Source organism: Mus musculus, chromosome 10 (genome assembly GCF_000001635.26).
Source record: "Mus musculus strain C57BL/6J chromosome 10, GRCm38.p6 C57BL/6J".
NCBI classification, from domain to species: domain Eukaryota; kingdom Metazoa; phylum Chordata; class Mammalia; order Rodentia; family Muridae; genus Mus; species Mus musculus.
Genome location: NC_000076.6, coordinates 97,695,851 through 97,714,557, shown reverse-complemented (window position 1 = coordinate 97,714,557; position 18,707 = coordinate 97,695,851). Strand labels below are relative to the sequence as shown.

The window sequence follows — 18,707 nt, the reverse complement described above, 5'->3', positions numbered from 1 at the left end:
GCAAATCCTTTTCAAGAGTCTATTTATAGAAACTTCGTTTTGAATCTGAAGCAGCCACTTATGTTGAATGCAGAGGAAACGTCAAGGTACAGCTAGGCAGAAGGAGCCACAGCGTGGCAGTGAAGTGCTTGGGTCGCATTTTAGTATATTCTGCTTTTGTTTTACTATTTAGGACGTTTAGCTAGAACCTTCATTTCCACTCCAGAACAGCCTAGAGTTCACTGTGTGGTAGAGAAGCGCCTTGAACTTTTGACTGTCCCGTTTCGTCCTCTCTAGAGCTGAGATTACAGACACGGGTTATTACACGGGGCTGCCTTTTCATTCTGTGAAGCTGGTTACCGCAAAAAAACTAGTGAGTTTTCAGCAGCAAAGGAAATAGCTCTCAGCTCTCCATTGTCAGTTACCAACTTTTCAACTGGGATATAAGGCCTTAGTTTCTTTTATGGTTCATTTAGAAAATGGGGTTTTGGGGTTCCTAGATGCTCGGGATGTAATGCATGTTAAGTTTCCTTGCAAATGACTATGATAATGCTGATACTTTAATTCAAATTCCTCCCACCACCCCCCCCCTTTACACGGGATAATAGGATGCATCAAAGCACTCTGTACTAGGTCTAAGAGAGGAAGTTACAGCCATGCATCCTCTAGGCCAGCTCCATGTCTCTTGAACCTGAAAGACTTAGGTGGAGCAGTGGGAAAGTCAAAACATGGCAAACAGAAGTGGAGAATTTACAAAGCAAAGTGGGAGAGACACAGGGTGAGAGTGAGCCACCTCAAAGATGTGGGCCATTAAAGGGAGAAGAGGATGAAAAGGAAAGAAATGTTTTCCTTTTTGTGAATTCTATGCAGGTTTTTATTCCACATCACTTCTACTTCCAAGTGGCTTGGCTGTTTTATATACTATTGTTTCTTCCTTTCAATATAGAAAAGTCTAACTAAACATACCTCAGGGTCTCTCCTTACTCAACCAGAAAATTGAGCACGTGAATGAAGAGTCACAGAAGAACACTAGAGGACGTGGTGAGATGGCTCAGAAGGTAAATGTGCTGGCTGATAAGGTGACCCCAGTTCTGACCCCTTAAACCCACGTGGGTAAAGGAAAGAACCTACTCCTACAGGTTGTGTTCTGACCTACACATACAAGCTATGCCCCCCTCTCATACACACACACACACACACACACACACACACACACACACAAAATAATGTAACACACACACAGTAATGTAATAAAACACTTTTGAAGGCTGAGAGGCCAACAAGAAAAATCCACTGTAAATCTAAAGAAAGTATTAATCACTGCATGCTTTATAAAAAGATCGTTGGGCATTTAGCCCAGAAACTCACATCCAAGTATAAAATTTCACAGCCTTTCCCACAATTAACAAAAATCTCAGCGTATATCCTTTTGACATATCATTTCTTATATGTATATTTGAGGTTTTTAAGGTAAATCAAATGCATTTTTATGGTTTCAGCAAATGGAAAGAAGACTTTAAAATCATGTTCATAGTGTGACTCGGTATTTGTACACACAGAGCCCTTCCCCACACACACACATACATGAAGATATAAAGCAGTAGTTAGTGTAAGGTTTATGTGCTAACAGGAACACAATTTAAAAAACAAAAAACCAAAACGCGACTGTAGCTTCTTAGAAAACAGCGCCATCTAGGGGAAGCTGACAGAGCCAGCATTCTATCTGCAATGCACCACCTTGCCGCTAAATTCCAATGACAGATGTTAAAGAAAAAAGGAAATGATTTCCACATTCCAGACAGTGAGTTCATCTAGAGAGCAGTACCAACAGGGTCTGGGAAGATTATGTTTGCACCACTTTATTTCTATTGCTCACATTAGGCCTGAGTATAGCTTTTGTTTACACATTTGAAGTGGATTCCCCATTCACTCCTCAATATCAATGCAGTGATAAAAATAGGTTTTAGAAAGGAGTTATATATTGGTACAAGACTAAGATTTATCTGGGGAAACTTTTGCGATTTAAGAGCAACTTTAAATAACTTTATTAGTACCCAAACAGGTCTGAAGGTGCTAACATGGTTGGGTTTTGTTTGTTTTGTTTTGTTTTGTTTTTGAGTAAATGAAAGCTCGACGTTATCTCTTCCTTAAACTCACAGTGTCTACAATGGCTTTCTCTAGGCCTCCAAACAATATCAAGTAAAATGCAATCTAATTTACTTAAATGTTAAAATCAGGCTATATAGCTTTGATTTTCTTTCTAGTGTTTTTTTATGACCATTTTAGAGAATTATGAAATTTCTGAAAGCATATTAAACATACTTATATTCTAACATTAACATGACTTTTCAGGTAAAATATTTTGAAAGAAATTAACAAAACATTGGGAAAGCTTAAATGATACCTGACTAGATCAAGATTGAATGCCGTGTTTGAGTAAGTTGCTAACCTTAAAAGTTGACTCTTTCTACAAAACCCTAAAGATAATTCTTCATTAAAATCATATGATTTATAGATAAGACTTTTTTGGTCAATTATGTGATTTTAAATTTTTGTGTGTTATATATGTATGTATGCATGTTCAACTGTGTGCACATGTACATGCCAGTGTAGTATGTGAATGTAGATGCCAGGTTTTATGATTTGCATATCTGTCTCAATTGCTCACCAAGACAGTTTTTGTCGCAGAATATCTTTTATTTTATTTTATTGTGTTTTTACTAGATATTTTCTTCAGTTACATTTCAAATGCTATCCTGAAAGGCCCCTATACCCTCCCCCGACCCTGCTCCCCAACCCACCCACTCCTGCTTCTTGGTCCTGGCATTCTCCTGTACTGGGGCATATGATCTTCTAAAGACCAAGGGCCTCTCCTCCCATTGATGGCCGATTAGGCCATTCTCTGCTACATATGCAACTAGAGACACAGCTCTGGGGGGGTACTGGTTAATTCATATTGTTGTTCCTCCTATAGGGTTCAGACCCCTTTAGCTCCTTGGGTAATTTCTCTAGCTCCTTCATCAGGGGCCCTGTGTTCCATCCAATAGATGACTGTGAGTATCCACTTCTGTATTTGCCAGGCACTGGCATAGCCTCTCAAGAGATAGCTATATCAGGGTCCTGTCAGCTAAATCTTGCTGGCATATGCAATAGTGTCTGGGTTTGGTGGATATATATGGGATGGATTCCCGGGTGGGACAGTCTCTGGATGGTCCTTTCTTCTGTCTCAGCCTTATTTATAATAGCCAGCAACTGGAAAGCACCCAGATGTCCCTCAGCAGAGAAATGGATACAGAAAATGTGGTACATTTACACAATGGAGTACTACTCAGCAATTAAAAACAATGAATTTATGAAATTCTTAAGCAAATGGATGGATCTGGAGGGTATCATCCTGAGTGAGGTAATCCAATCACAAAAGAACACACATGATATGCACTCACTGATAAGTGGATATTAACCCAGAAATTTAGACTACCCAAGATACAATTTGCAAAACACATGAAACTCAAGAAGAAAGACTAAAGTGTGGATACTTTGTTCCTTCTTAGAATGGGAAACACATGGAGCTGAGAAACAGAATATCTTATTGAATCTAGAGTTCACTAATTCAGCAAAGATTAGCTGGCCAAGGAGCTCTGGGCATCCACCTATCTTTGTATACTCAGCCACAGGGTTATGAACACACACTATGACGTGTGGCTTTTGATATAGGTCCTGGGAATCTGAGCTCAGTTTTCTTGTGTTTGGGTCATAAGCACTTTATGAAATGAGCCATCTCCATCATCCTTGGATTGTGAATTTTCAGTAGTTCAAGAATAATAGTAAATACAACACAGCTCTATCACTCCTGGGCATATACCATAGGATTTTGTAACCCACTGTGGTTGTTTGAATATGCTTGGCCCATGGGAAGTAGAACTATTAGGAGGTGTGGCCTTGTTGGAATAGGTGTGGCCTTGTTATTGGGCATGTATCAATGTGTAGGTGGGTTGAGGGTTCCTAGTGCTCAAGATCTGCCAAGTACAGGAGAGAGAGAGGGAGGGTGAGAGAGAGAGAGAGAGAGAGAGAGAGAGAGAGAGGAAGAGAGAGAGAGAGAGAGAGACACCTCCTGGCTACCTTTGGAAGCCATTCTTCTCCTGGCAGCCTTAGGATTAAGATGTAGAACTCCCAGGTCCTCCAGCCACCATATCTGTCTACCTGTTGTCATGCCTCCTGCCATGATGGTAATGGACTGAACCTCTGAAACTGTAAGCCAGCCTGAAGTAAATGTTGTCCTTTATAAGAGTTGCCTTGGTCATGGTGTCTCTTCATGGCAATGAAATTCTAACTAAGACACCAACTACAGAGATAGCTCCACTTTCATGCTAATTGTGACTCAGTTCACAACAGGTAAAAATTGAAGTCCACCTAGATATCCATCAGCGAATGAATAGATAAGAAAAATGTAACTGTAGAAGATGGAATATTACTTGGATGTAAGGAAACATGGAATTCAGAAAAATGATGGTTCTCAAAAAAAAAATTATATACTGAGATCACCCAGGTTCCTAAATAGAAACACATCATGGTCTTTCTCGTATGTGAATCATATTTTCAAATCTTTGTATTTTTGAAGTGAAGTAGTTGAAGTCATGAAACTAGAAATGAGCCACTGTGAGTACAGAGTTAGTCATTAAGGAGGAGTTGTTAGTAAAATTAAGCAAAATGAATGTAGAGAAGTAGAGTATAGGGGGAGATGCTGATACTAAGGTCTGGTTTCCTAATTGGTTCTTGATTTGGTCAATAAAGGAGGCTGGGAACCAGGTGGGACTTTCAGGTCCCAAGAGGAGAAGGAGATGCAGCGAAAGAAAAGGGGCTTTTCCTAGGCAAGTTTTGGAAGGAGAAGCAAGCTGCAATCATTTAAGATCTTGGGGAGCTAGAACCTGCAGCCTCCTCCATGAGCAGGAGCTGAGGAGGTTGGGGTGGGGGTGGGGGGGCTAACTGATGCGTTTAGGGGAGGAGATTCTGTGCCCAGCAATTGAGTTAGCCAGGTAAATTCTAAAGTAATAGAACTGTGTGTGTGTGTGTGTGTGTGTGTGTGTGTGTGTGTGTGTGTGTGTGTGTGTGTGTGTTTATCTGTGGGGGTGGGGGTGGGGGATGGGGAGTTGGAACAAAAGAAATCAGGGAGAGGACAGAGCAGGGTAGAGCTCACTGGCAAGCTAGGTCAGTGCTAGTGGAAGCTGAACCAGAACTAAGCCATGAGGGGCTGAGTGCAAGCTCAGCTACCTGGAAAAGGTGGTAGAGATTTTTTTTTAAACTAAAAGCAATAGTGGAACACTGGGGAAAAAGCATTACCAACATGGTGGGGTTGGAAATATGAAGAGCTTGGATAAAGAAGTGGTATGGAATCTAGGATCTGTTAACCCAAGGGGAAAATAATTAGGGTCACTATTGGAGCATGGAGACATGAGAAAGGAGAATTATCTATGGTAAAGGTATAAGAAAGAGAGAGAGAGTGTGGAACTAGGAGGAGAAGATAAAGATGGGTTGGCCTAAAGTAAGTATATATGAGAAACTTTACAGAAATTGACTTGGTCTTAATACAATAAAATACATTGTATACAAGAGTTTAAACAGAATATCCTGAATGGGTAGACAGAGATGCTCCCAAAAGACATGAGTTATTATATGAAAATCTCAGAGCCAGACACAGCAGGGTCTTATTATTTTGTAGGTTGATGTTTCTAAGGTCTTTAATCTTGTTTTTTAAACAGTTTAATAAATATAAGTTTTGTGTTTTCTCTACTTATGTATTTACAAAATTCCTGCAAATATCTTCTGATGGGCAGTTAGTAAATGTATTCACATTCATTATATTATTAAAAAGGAATTATGGAGTAGACTAAGGTCTAAAGAGAAACATAGGTGTAAGGCTTATTGAAAAGAGTAGGACACAAGACATGCTTACTCTCATTAGGTCACACCCTATACTGTAAAGAAACCTCATCCTGCTCAAAGAGCATCCTTACTAAATGGTAAGCTGGTGGCACAGCCGATGTTTATTAATGCAACCATTTCTGTGGTACTGTTTAGTCATCATTCTGAGCAATTTTTTCATATAATTAGTGGTAAAATGTTCTGGACATAATCCCTAGGTAGATCTATAAATTATAAAGTAATGCCTATAATTTAATATGGAGATGTGTGTATATGTGTATATATATACATACACAAAACAATATATTTAATATATAACTATATAATACTCTGAATATACTATATAATTATATATATTATATAACTATATATACTATATAAGATAGATAGATAGATAGATAGATAGATAGATAGATAGATAGATAGATAGATAGATGCATATGCACTCTTTTCTCTTTCTTGTAGTACACACGTGAACCTGTTTCTGAGTGTGTGCATGAGAGTAAGAGCGAGAGATAGAGAGAGAGAACCTTATCTTAATCTATATTTTTAGTAGCAAAACTCAAGGCAAGATGTTTAAGACAGAACGTAGATATGTCATTGACTGAAAGCTACTTTGAAGAACAGTTTTAAGGTCTTCCATAAGTTAAATCTCTGTCTCGGGTCTTATCCTTATGTCTGGTCTGATTGGTGACCTGAATGAACTAGGAAGAAAGGAGCATTATTCATTGTTATTCCTAAGTTATTTTCTAAGTTGTATCTGTTTTTTAAATTTTGATTCTTCCGGCTGATTCTTCCCACAGGCCAACCTTCTTCATCAAACACTTTGACATTTCTTCACGTTCATGTTACCCTTTTTATTGGCCTCCTTATAACCATACATGTTTTTAATGTTGGATTTTATTTTTTTCCAGCAATGACTACATGTGGCAGCCCTTAGACTTCTTTCTTCTGGTGGTCAGTAATTATCCACTTTTGTCAGCAAGGGCTGATTCATAATTTAGGCAATTAAGGACTGCACAACCAGAGTGTTCACTCTGCTTTCACCTTAGAAGAAAGGGGAAAGGGGCTAGGAAACCTCTCTAATGATGTGCTAGGACAATTTGGCACTCTTTTTTTATTTCTTTGCTCTCTTCAAAATATCTCCTCCTATGAATAATTTATCACTAAACCTTTGGACTTCAATTACTGAGACTCAGCACTTTGCAAAGACAGCATTACCATATACAATATGACTAAAACCCATGGCTTTAAATATTGAATGAAAATTGCATCCTTGAATAATCTGAAGTGACTGCAACATTTTATCCACAGCCTCTCCAATCTAGAATGGAACTAATGGCAGTAGCAACCAAGCAGTGGCTTCCATATGGTTCTGACCAAATCTTTTAGTAGTTTCTAACGTTGACCTATTCTTTGGTGAACTTAGACTGTTTCTCCTAGGGAAAGTGTCCGATAATGAAGTAAGTGTTGATTGAAAGATGTCAACCAGCAACATGCATTTTTTAATGCATCATGAGCAATAATATTATGGTGAGTATTTTCCAAGTGGGTCACTTTCATGATTCCATGGTCAAAGGTCACCAAGACTATGGAATTGAGAATTGATCTTTGCATTAACAACTCTATTATTATTATTATTATTGTTATTATTATTATTACTATTATTACTATTATTATTTCTGGTGAAAGTTAGTCACTTCCAAGGACCATACTAAGAGAAGAGGCTCTGGAATGCCAGAGAGGTGCCCTGTACCCTGTCTACACTTTCCTCTGCTTTTCTACCCTACAGAAGTGGATTTAGTTCATACTGGAGTAAGTCATTTTGCTCCTCGGTTAGAACTGAACTAGGTTATAATTACCATTCATTTCATATAGCTATTTTAGTTTCTCTATTTCCCATAAACACTGATACCATTATAGGATTCTTCACTAGAAATAAATGGTGCAGTTTTTGCCCTATGTACTTTTCTAGAAGGAAGAGAATCATTGACAACTCAGCACAGCTTGCAAAGTGAAGTGAATATCCATGCAGTGGAATATGAGGCTCATAGAACGATAGTATCTTCTCTTCCTCTAGGGACTCTGAGCTACCCATGAATGCATTGCTAACAAAGATGTATGCACAGAGACTCCATCTTTAGCGAAGGCAGGTATTCTCAGCCTGCATGTTTGCTCTCCTAACACCATCTGAACAGCTGCGAAGAGCTGAAAATAGGACAGTAATAAAAATGTCAATTACCCTCAGTTTGTCAGACCAGTAACAAACAAGCTGGTTGTTTCTTCCCTCAGAAACCTATTGCTCTAACTGATGGCTGAGATCATTAATGAATTAAATGATGCTCAGGTCCCAGGAGCAGCAAGTACACATCTCACTTTTAAAAGTAGGTCAAGGAAGGAACACATGTTGTTAGGTTGTACTTCTTAGGATTAAGGTATTAAACGTTATTTAGCTTAACAATTTGGATTTCATACTTAAACATATAAATCACAAACTTGTTAACTTTCCTCTTTCCTGGCACCTTTGAAAGAAAACAAATATAGTTAGTGAAAACCATAATTAGTGGTCCATATATGTTAAAAGGGACTCAACAGATTCACTGTGAGAATGCTTTTGTTTTTATCTTTTTTTTTAATTAGGTATTTTCTTCATTTACATTTCAAATGCTATCCCAAAAGTCCTCCAGATCCTCCGCCCCTCCCCCACTTCCCTACCCACCCACTCCCACCTCTTGTCCCTGGTGTTCTCCAGTACTGAGGCATATAAAGTTTGCAAGACCAAGGGGCCTCTCTTTCCAATGATGGCCAACTAGGCCATCTTTTTTTTTTTTTTTTTTTTTGTTTTCCATTTTTTATTAGGTATTTAACTCATTTACATTTCCAATGCTATACCAAAAGTCCCCCATATCCACCCACCCCCACTCCCCTGCCCACCCACTCCCCCTTTTTGGCCCTGGTATTCCCCTGTACTGGGGCATATAAAGTTTGCAAGTCCAATGGGCCTCTCTTTCCAGTGATGGCCGATACATATGCAGCTAGAGACACGAGCTCTGGGGGTACTGGTTAGTTCATATTGTTGTTCCATCTATAGGGTTGCATACCCCTTTAACTCCTTGGGTACTTTCTCTAGCTCCTCCATTGGGAATGCTTTTTGATAAAACATAAATAGGTAAAGTTACTGGAAGCACATAAAAATGCACAGAATTCTAAAATATATGTGAATCTAAGGATTTCTTAAACCTTTATTTTCCCTCTATATCTTAGTCTTGTGTATAAAAAACACAGGGAATCACATAGCGCTCTCTCTCTCTCTCTCTCTCTCTATATATATATATATATATATATAGAGAGAGAGAGAGAGAGAGACATACACACACACACACACACATATATATACATATATATATATGCATATATCATAGCAAATACATACATATATATTCGAGACAGGGTTTCTCTGTATAGCTGTTGCTTGTATAGCTCTTGCTGTCCTGGAACTCACTCTGTAGACCAAGCTGGCCTCAAACTCAGAAATCTGCCTGCCTCTGCCTCCCAAGTGCTGGGATTAAAGGCCCAGCAAATACATTTTAATGTTACAGTGCTTTTTGCCAACCCAATCCCTTTATTCTTACATGTACTAATGTGCTGTTTTCCTTTTTTACCTTTTTTTATGAATGAGATGCTGATTAAATCAAATTAAATAAGCAGATCTACAATTCTCAGAAGTTTACATTGTGACAATTTCTTATTATCTTTATGTGTGTGTAACTAGTTAGTGGTGACTTTCTGAGGCTTAGGGAACACATCCAATCTCAACTGTACTATGTCTTTCAAAAATGCTCCTGTGGATAAAACATCTTCCAACCATAGGACATATGTACCATGGCCACTAGGTGGCAGCTGTATATTAAGCTAGGGAACAAGTTTCAAGCTTTTCAGAGCATACACTCAATGAGAGAAAGAAGAGTCAATTCTATTAACATTGTTTTCTGTTTAAATATTTGTGCGGAAAGTAGTTTGGAACCACATAACATTTTAAAGAGTGGAAATATTAACATTTTACTACTTTTTTAAAAAATGAAAATATAGGCTTTATAAAGCTGCAAGACATACAGAAAGACTGCAGAGAGCCATTTTGACTTCATCTGGACTTCAGTTTGGCAGTCTACATTTTGCCTTTCCAGTTAAAGGAAATTCCACCACCAATCAAAACCTAAGAAAATACAAAACCCCTAACTGCATATGGAGCGTTGAGTTGGAAAGTCAACTCAATGAACTTTGGTAGTGTCAAATGATACAATGTGTTTAAAACTTTTTTGAGAAGTAGTAAATTACATAGACTAACATTAAATTAATGGTACTAAAAATATACATGAAAAGTATAAATATATCTATAGGTAAGAATTATCAGTCATAAATACTTCAAATGCCATGTGGAAATGCCCAAGCATGTCAACATCAATGGCATAAATTGTTCCATACAATTAATGTCTTTCTGAAATGTGTAAGAAAATATAAAGGTTGAATCATATATATTATAAAAGTTTTCCTATCAATTATCCTGGGATATTAAATCCATCCAATAGAATTTGAACAAATAGAAAAGTACATGTTAGCAATCACCCAGCTTGTGTTACAGCTATTCCTCTCAATTCTCTTATAAAACAAATGCTACATGACAATTCTTAAAATTGCAATATTGAATATCTACAGCATCAATTTAGGGTGAAGTAGCAATATGAAGCCGACTCAAAACTCAGCATTCTGACTGTGAGATGCATCTGCTGCAGCCTGGAATCAGTGTCTTAAATTGGGAACAGTCTTTTTTTTATAGTTGTTTGTTTGAGACACTCGGTGTAGCACTGTATATCCTGGAACTCAAAAGCAACATAAGAAGATTTCAGGATGCAGAAGTCTGGCTGCCTGGTTTATAGGGACTCGTGTAAAAGAAGCAAGAGTCTAGGTAGTTCAAGGTGTGCCTGTAGAAGATGTTATAAATCCTTCACATCCACATCTTATTTAACATATACTTTTTGTTTTATTTTCTTTTTTTTTCCATTTTTTATTAGGTATTTAGCTCCTTTACATTTCCAATGCTATACCAAAAGTCCCCCATATCCACCCACCCCCACTCCCCTGCCCACCCACTCCCCCTTTTTGGCCCTGGTGTTCCCCTGTACTGGGGCATATAAAGTTTGCAAGTCCAATGGGCCTCTCTTTCCAGTGATGGCCGACTAGGCCATCTTTTGATACATATGCAGCTAGAGTCAAGAGCTCCGGGGTACTGGTTAGTTCATAATGTTGTTCCACCTATAGGGTTGCAGATCCCTTTAGCTCCTTGGCTACTTTCTCTAGCTCCTCCATTGGGAGCCCTATGATCCATCCATTAGCTGACTGTGAGCATCCACTTCTGTGTTTGCTAGGCCCCGGCATAGTCTCACAAGAGACAGCTACATCTGGGTCCTTTCAATAAAATCTTGCTAGTGTATGCAATGGTGTCAGCGTTTGGATGCTGATTATGGGGTGGATCCCTGGATATGGCAGTCTCTACATGGTCCATCCTTTCATCTCAGCTCCAAACTTTGTATCTGTAACTCCTTCCATGGGTGTTTTGTTCCCAAATCTAAGGAGGGGCATAGTGCCCACACTTCAGTCTTCATTCTTCTTGAGTTTCATGTGTTTAGCAAATTATATCTTATTTTCTTATAGAGAAAACTTGGAACAAACTGGTGTACAAGGGACCATCGAATTTACTGTGTGTGTGTGTGTGTGTGTGTGTGTGTGTGTGTGTGTGTGTGTGTTTGTGTGTGTGTGTGTGACAGAGAGAGAGAAAGAGAGACAGAGACAGAGACAGAAATCAATTCACTTTGGGACGTGGAGTTCATCAATGGCTGGCTGGCTGGACCATGACATTCAGTTATTGGCCTATCTTCAACTCCTGATCCCTGGGGTTTCAGGTGTATACCTAGGCACCCAGCTTTTTTTGTTTTAATTGCTTATTTTATTTATATTTCAAATGTTGTCCCCCTGCACAATGTCTCCATCCCATGCCCCTCCCCTTTGCCTTTATGACAGTGCTCCCTCACAGCCCCATTCCTACCTTACTACTCTAGCATCCCCCTTATGCTGGGGTATCAAGCCTTCACAGGACCAAGGGCCTCCCCTCCCATTGATAAGTCCATTCTCTGCTACATATGCAGCTGGAGCCATAGGTTCCTCCATGTGTACTCTTTGGTGGGTGGTTTACTCCTGGGAGTCCTGGGGGGGGGGGTCTAGTTAATTGATATTGTTATTCTTTCTCTGGGGTTATAATTGCCTTCTTCAGCTCCTTTAGTCCTTACCCTAACTCTTCCACTGGGATCCCCAGGCTCATTCCAATGATTGCTTTGAGTATTTGCATCTGTATTGGTCAGGTGCTAGCAGAGCCTCTCAGGGGACAGCTATACCAGGCTTCTGTCAGCAAGCACTTCTTGACATCAGTGATAGTGTCAGGGCTTGGTGTCTGCAGGTGGGATGGATCCCTGGGTGTGGTGATCTCTGGATGGCCTTTCCTCCAGTCACTGCACCATTTTTGTCTCTGCATTTCCTTCAGATAGGAACAATTCTGGCTTAAATTTTTTGAGATTGGTGGGTGGCCCCATTCCTCAACTGGGAACAGTGCCCATTTAATGGAGATGGTCTCTACAGGTTTTATCTCCCCTTTGTTGGGTATTTTGTCTAATATCATCCCTGTTGGCCCCTGGGAACCTCTTGCTTCTCTGGCATCTGTGACTTTCTAGTTGCTACTCCCAGTTGCCCATCCCCCACTGCTACATATTTATGTTCAATTTACTGACTCTCTGTACTTCTCTCCTGTCTCTTCCCATACCTGATCCTGCCCCGCAAGCCCCTATTTTCCTCCCCCTACTCTCCCCCTCCCAGGTCTCTCCCTCCCTTTATCTCTAGTGCACCGTGTAGATCTGAACTCAGAACTTCTTGTTTGTGAGACAAATGCTTTACTGCTTGATCCATATCCACCACCCCTGAGATTTCTCTTTAATGGAAATAAGACTAGGCATTTCCACAGGCAAGTTCTATCTCTGCAAGTGTCCCTCACATGGAAAACATCTGGACACAATTTATGCAAAATAAGGTGAAAGCATCTTGGGCCTCTGACCTTCCAACTCAAGTATCTCTATGCCTTTTATCTGTGTTTTAAAAATCTACAGTTACGGGTGAATAAGTGGAAAGCAAAGTGATAAATGCATTCATGGTCTACACACTTGAGGTCAGCTTCTTGTTTGGAAGGTAATCGTCTACCATGGAGAAAGGGACCTTGCACATTATTGAAAAGCTTTAGAAGAGACGAGTTACAAAGTCAATGGAGATAGTGTTCACAGTCCTGGAAAACTGCTACTCTGTAACATTATGTAGGTCTTTACTATCTTAAAAATCAGGTCTTCCTCTTGGACAACCTTCTCAAAGTTTCTTCTTCCTTCCTCCTGTTCGACAAACTTGACTATATAACTAATATCATCTTTTCATGCATGTAGCTGTATGGAAGTGATAGTTCTAAAATAGTGAATGTCCACCTGCTAAATATTGAATACATTTTGAAGCGAAATCACGCTTCTTTAGACGAGTTCCCAGAAAAGTATTTCAATGTAGTTTGTTCCAGCAATCAACTGGCCTCTAATTGTTGATATCTGCCCCCAAAAGCAACAATAAAAATCTCTAAACCACAAGGTAGGTATGCATGTAGAGAAATATAGTTTAACATTTTTGCCTGTGTCCTCATGATTTCAAATAAATCTCCTTTAATTCATTTTGGCTGTGTGAGGAATATATCTACTCTAGCAAAATTGACCCCTGACTAGTAGCCAGGCAAGAATGCCATACAACTTTTGTATATGTGAGCAGAAGGCAGGGACATTTGTACACCTTCCTTAGGTCCTTTGCTGTTGGTCTCATACTGAAGAGGCCACAATTTGCTACTCAGAATTCAGACCAAACTTAGATCATTTCTAAATTTTTTCCTTACCTCCTCACCTCCTCCATCCCTTTTATTCTTTTCTTCTTTTCTTCTTCTCTTTTCCTCCTTGTTTATCTTTAATATTTTAATGTAGTCTCTCTCTCTCTCTATATATATATATATATATACATATATACATATATTTATACACATATATGTGTGTATATATATATTATATGAATGCATGTGTATATACACATACATATAACATGTGTGTATATACACATACATAAGTGCCATATGCACACATGCATACACACACACACACACACACACACACACACACACACACACACACATACACACATGGCCTGAAGTTTACTACATGGATTTCTGATATTCTAAATTGACTACAGAGAAGTTTGTTCAAGTAAGAAAGCATGCTTACAATTCTGAACTAAAAATATAAAACTGGGGAAAGGAAACTATTTTCTCATTAGAATTTCCCTATTTATGTAACTGGTAAGTAAAATGTATGTAGTGAGGGTGGCTATACAGTTAAAATTGATAAAGTATGCTAAGAACCTTGCATATGCTCAAATGTGCTTTGGAATCTAAAGTGCATCTTCCTGTAGTTTTATGCTGGATGTTGCTATTCTTCAGCATTGTCATTGTATCTTCATTTATAATGAATTTTTTAAAGTGAAGCATATAAATTTTTTCAACTAATAACTTACAATTGATGTCATATTATAAAATTCCAAGATTATCCATTAATTCATGAGTATTTGAGTGTAACTTTGTTTTAATTATTAATGAGAAATATCTTACTTGCATATTTTCTACCCAAAATATATATATTTTTTGAAACATACATAAATATATATACATATATATTAAATATGAACAAGACAAATGAACATATTAACAGCATATGTTGTTGTATATTATATATAACTACATATTGCTAATGTATTCAATTATCTTTATATAACTAATATAAACCATTCAACAAGTATTATGAAATTATTTCTTCAATTATATCAGCATTTGAAGTATTTCTTCAACTATCTTGGTTTTGAGAATAAAGCATACTTAGCCAGGTAGTGGTGATGCACGCCTTTAATCCCAGCACTTCGGAGGCAGAGGCAGGCGGATTTCTGAGTTTGAGGCCAGACTGGTCTACAGAGTGAGTTCCAGGACAGCCAAGGTTACACAGAGAAACCCTGTCTCGAAAAAAACTAACTAACTAACTAACTAAATAAATAAATAAATAAATAAATAAAGCATACTAATATCTTTTGCTTATTATAGAGCATAATTTTTATCACCAGTCATGATACAATGTCAGCCCTAAAAATAAAGGACTCATCATTGACTAGGAGGAAGGGGAAATTGCACAATAAAGAACAGGAAATATTTGAGGAATGGATCTAATTATGGAAATATGAATGGTTCTTCTGTGTGAAGTTCTGAGCAATGCATATGTCTGAAGTTAAACCAGAGAAAGTAAGACAAGAGTCAACCAACCATTCTGCTCATTGCGAAATTTCATATTACTTGTTTCAATAAGGGACAAGTACTATTTGGGTACTATGTATCAATAGTATCACTTAGTTTGATTAACCTCACTAGATTTCATGTAAATAATATAGATAAGGAAAACTAAAAGCCAAAATTGTGGTAGCCTCTCTGAGATCACACTAATAGTAAATGACAATTTTTTTTAAAGCTTAAAGATATGAAATTCCTCTAAGCTTTCTTCAAGTTCTGTTTGTTCATGGAGTTTACTTTAAACATCAAAGCACTAGGCACTTTTATTTGTATAATTTTGCCAACTGCTTAAAGAAGACATCAAGGTTAAGCCTGTTCGTGGTAGGTCAGAGTGAGTTTAGAATCATGAGGTAGAACAAGATTTCCTGACATCAATGAACTATTCTGATGTAATGTTCAAAATTAAAGGGTCATTATTTTCACCATAAAATTTAATTCAACATATACTAACATACAATGATTTATGATCCATAAGAAAACTATTAAATCTTGGGTATCTGGTCTTCATAGACAGTCTCTGTGATAGTGGAGTGTTATCACTATCCTTGGGAAAACAAAAACAAAGTTGTTCTCTCACATGTCATGGCCCCAGCGCAGCATGTATTCAGGAATTCTTACCACTTCTTTTTCAACTATCAGCTAACTTTAATTTTAAATATGTTCTCATTAATTTTGCAATACATTAAATATATACATAGCAGCTAAAAATGAAATAACTAAGGCACAGCCACATTCTGAGTTTGTTTTGTGTACACTAACAACCCAATACAGTGACTCAGATGTATTAAATACAAATAAGAACTGTATATGTATAAACCTGACTGATACATCATAGCTGTAACTTCACTGTGGAGTCCTGAAATTTTCCAGATTTCATTTTAAGTAAGTCTCTTTCTCAAAGAATACCTATCAATTGATGTTTGTATCATTTCCTAGATTTCTTTGGCTAATGTAGCTGGAAAGACATTCAGATTTTTGTTTTAGAATTTGTTGGAAATAATGTCTTCTTTATATACAGAAGTGTATATTTTTATGAAATTGTATTCAGGGCTCAAAGTTGACTTGTAACTGTCAAGTGGGTTTTTTTCATTCTCTGAAAGTCAGCATTACCACAGAAAGAGCACTATGTGTCCATTAGTCTATGGCAGGAAAAGGAAAATACTAGAATACATATAATGTCTATAATTTTTATGATTTTTTTAAATTAAGAGTTTGATTTCCTTTAATAAAAAATAACTAATGAGAAGTAACAATAAGACCCATTTTACCTTGTTGAGTAATTTTTCTCACAGTGTTCATTAGAACCTATATTCTATCCAATTGCTATAATATAATGCATATTAAATAACAAGTATTCGTGGAACACATGTATATCTGTCTATTTATCTCAAAAAGACAGTGATGATACTTATCAAAACTAGGCCTTCTAAATTTTTTCTAATTATTTGACAAAATGTCTCTATTCCTGAAAGTGAAGGATAAATGTCAGCTGTAGCTAACCATGACCAACTGATCTACTTTTAAGATGGCATTAAGAATAAGTTTTCTTGGGACGTGCTTTTTTTCTGCCAGTGTACCTTAACCTCCAAATATACACACTGGGTCTACTTTGAGCCACACTGATGCTCAACATTTCTGATCCATTCTTCAAGTTCTCTGATGAAGCTGTGTACAGTTCCTGAATGGACGGTAAGGAGTAGGTTCAATAATCACACAAAACAAAACTCAACACACTTCATTGAGTGACAATGTGTGGCCTAGTATATGAAATGTGCAATGGGGGTATATAGTAGTGCCGATCTCTCCAACTCAAGTGTTGCTTCATTATTTCACTTAGTCTACAGGATCGTCACAGTGTCTGGTTACAAAACAATCTTAAGTAATGAGTCATCAATGACTAGCTAATAAGACTTGCTTATGTCTTTCAAACGATACAGATAAGTACAGGCACTAGGTAGATATTGACTTTTGCCTACCTCTTTGCTTCTTATTGACTGTTTCTTCCTTGAGATTCTACTTCTTGGTCAGTCCTTGGTTCCTCTGTGTCACAAAGCTCCTCCCAGCTGTTGGTCAGCTTAGACTCTGTATTCCTCACCCCCAGACACATAGGAAATATCCCAACCTCACTCTAAGGTTTCCTTATGATTTGTGTTTTCTTTAATGATGTTCCTTCAGACAGAAGGGTTTTGGTGGAGTATCGTCCTGTTATTATCATTCACATTGCTTGTTGAATAGTAACAAATAAATTCTAGTCCAGGAACTGTTGAATGATAATCCCTAGAGTAGAATGTAATTTGAACATTTGCTTACATCTCTGTGGTAGTTGGTTATGAATGGCCCTATAAGCTCATAGATTTGAATAGTAACCAGGAATAGCACTATTTGAAAGGATTGTAAGGATTATCAGATATGGCTTTGATAAAGGAAGTGGGTCACTGGGGATGGGGTTTGAGGGTTCAAAAATTCATGGCAATCCCAGGCTTGCTGTTTCTCTGTGTATCAGGATGTAGTTCTCAACTATTTCTCTGGCACCTTGCCTGTCATGGTCCTTTTCATGATAAAGGAGTGGCCTCTGAAACTGTTATGAGTTGCTTTGGTCATGGTCTTTCCATAGCAATAGGACTGTGACTAAGAAATCCCTTGTAGTGATTTAACTTTGGAGTCATTTAATGTGCTGAATTTAATGTTTTAGAATCCACAAATTTGGGAAGATAAGATGATGTGTTGGGGGACCCAGGGAAAAAATTGCAATAGGGTAAATATGATCCTAATATATTGTGTACATGTATAAAATTCACAACGAATAAAAAAATTAAAAATAAAAGTATCTTTCACAAGAAAAGTGAGAACTGTCCAGGTATGAGATTGTAAAGAGATGCAAACCTAAATGGATATCTTGAACCCTACATACATTTGGCTGATTTTTGTGTTTCGTGTTTTGGGTGAAGCACGATTGAGTTTTGATGTGTATGGGATGACCAGTAGTATCAGGTGCAAAAGGTCGTTTTCCTTATATATACATACAGTTAGAAGGCATCTCATAGTCAATTAATATAGGGCATTTAGAAACTGAATCATACAGAAAGAAAAACTTTCTTACAATGAAATGTTTGTGATTTACTCTTGTAAATTGTAATGTTTGGTATGATTTTTAGAATCATACAATTTTTTTTCCATCTTCATCCTGTTGGACACTAGAGCACAGCTGAATTGATTTCTATTATTTAAATATAAATGAGGAGGACAGCATTAACTCTTTTATTACCTAATAGCTTATAGTCCTGAAAGTAAATGCCCATATACA

The 18,707-nt window shown here is 37.6% G+C and overlaps 1 long non-coding RNA gene across 1 annotated transcript in view; it reads left to right on the top strand.

Annotated features, from left to right (window-relative positions):
- Positions 1-18,707, top strand: part of Gm10754 (predicted gene 10754) — a 285,677-nt gene that overhangs the window by 252,533 nt on the left and 14,437 nt on the right. The gene's annotated exons all lie outside the window — the stretch shown is intronic.